We start from the raw sequence: 1906 nt of genomic DNA, 5'->3' as shown, positions 1-1906 counted from the left end.
CATGTTGATCAACATAATAGTTAATTAAACAAAGATGACATGCATAGTAATTTTAAACGAAGAAAACATATAATACATAGCTCATTTCGGTGAAATACTTGAATAGTAAAGCTAAAAGTCAAATGATATTGATAGGGAATTATTGGAGGACTAAAAAACCTGCATATGTGGTGGATAAAAGTGACACCATACATCTGACCACGTTCATATCACAAGAAAATGTGACTGGCCATCCACGGTCGATGGAAGAAACCGCTCAATCGAAATCTTTTGTTTATGTTTGAACTATAAATAGATGTCTTAGGTAATCATTATCGTCATCCATTTTGCTCTAATTATAATATACTTAACATTCATATGTCTCCTAAACATTATCCAAGCCTCATTTAAAAAAGAGAGATCAAGATCATCAAAGAGCACCAACATTATTCTATCATTCTTGTAGTACCGAGGAGACAAAAGATAAATGGTTCAATGTAAATAAGGAATGAGTGAACAAACATCTCAACCCAAAAGAAATAAATGAAAATCCAACAAGACTGAAACTTAAACCCTAACGTTTAACAACTAAATAACAAATTACTGGCAATAAAATATTGTATCTGTTTGTTACGTTATTTGGATATTACATATAAAACATTTTAGAAATGGTAATTTAACCATTTCAAACGTGGTTAAAGGAGACGCCGTAAAATTCAATTGTACCGTCCACATGCATTCGGTTAACTCAATTGATTGCCCAATTATTTTCTCCATTAATCGTCAATTAAATGTCGTAAAATTATTATTTCACGCGATTGCTCCTCTTCATGACACTCGTTTGCTCTCCCTATCATTCTCTCAATAAATTGAAACACGCCATTGAAAATGCTAATTGAAGCCAACATCGATTAAACCCATTCTCTCATCCGATGCTAGGTAATCAATTGATTTCTGTATTGAACATACTCAAGGTTAGTATATAAAATTTGCAGTTTGGAATCAATTGATTGGAATTTTTGTGGGTGGTCATCAAATATAATGTTCATATTGCTACAGCATTTGGGGTAGTGATACTACGGTTGGGATACATGCAATTGTTGGTGTTTTTGCTTCAAAACAGTTCCCATTTCCACCACTTTCATTTGGCATGGTACATAGTGCATGGGATGGTGTTGAATAGGATAAAAAGGTATATATTTTCATCTTTTTTATAGATAAAATTTGGGTACCGACTTTTGATTTTGCTCGAATGGACACAAAGCGAATTTTCACATGTGTTGGTTTGTTTAACTAAACGAACAACAAATTTTGTACGTTTACGTTCGTTTATCTGTTCATGTTTGTCCATGATTTATAAAAATAAAACATAAAAGAAAGTTTAGATTCTGTGCAGCTAACTTAAACTCTATTTGATCTCAATCTTCCTACTAACTCTTGTAAACAAAAGCACAAAATTCTTATTTTACACATATGCAGGAAATTGAGCTAGAAGCATTGTAACTACTTGGTACCGGTTTTAAATGTTTTATTAAAGGTTGTATTGTTGCAATACATTTAGGGCGAACATGAACAAGGTATGTTCATGTTCGCTTATCTATCTTAAATGGATCAAGCGATTAAACACAAACAGTTAACGTATAAGGTTTTCTTGTTCATGTTCATTGATTAAGAAAACAAATGTGTTCATATTTATTTTTGCATGTTCGTTAATTGTACAAACGAGCAACTCGCCAACGTAAACGAACATACGTAAGGATATAGCTCTAGATGAACGAATTTAAACGTAACTTAGTTAAAACCAAATGAATTTAAAAATGAATTTTAATTTGTTGGGCCCAGAATTTAACAGAGAAAGTGATATATAAAATTAACAAAACTAGATGAATGCACACTGATGAGCATTAATGGATGTAAACGAACAAAC

At 32.0% G+C, this 1906-nt stretch overlaps 1 long non-coding RNA gene across 1 annotated transcript; it reads left to right on the top strand.

Annotated features, from left to right (window-relative positions):
• The first annotated feature begins 932 nt into the window (after positions 1–932).
• On the top strand, positions 933–1591 carry LOC143602765 (uncharacterized). Its single transcript, XR_013147905.1, has 3 exons — positions 933–953; positions 1039–1171; positions 1459–1591. It is a non-coding gene; the product is annotated as an uncharacterized LOC143602765 (long non-coding RNA).
• The last annotated feature ends 315 nt before the right edge of the window (positions 1592–1906 follow it).

This window comes from Bidens hawaiensis, unplaced genomic scaffold, assembly GCF_021521415.1.
Source record: "Bidens hawaiensis isolate Kalapana, Puna unplaced genomic scaffold, B.hawaiensis_p1.1 tig00059809_1, whole genome shotgun sequence".
In the NCBI taxonomy this organism is placed as follows: Eukaryota; Viridiplantae; Streptophyta; class Magnoliopsida; order Asterales; family Asteraceae; genus Bidens; species Bidens hawaiensis.
Note: the sequence above shows the minus strand (reverse complement) of the source record. Positions and strands in the feature narration are given on the sequence as shown.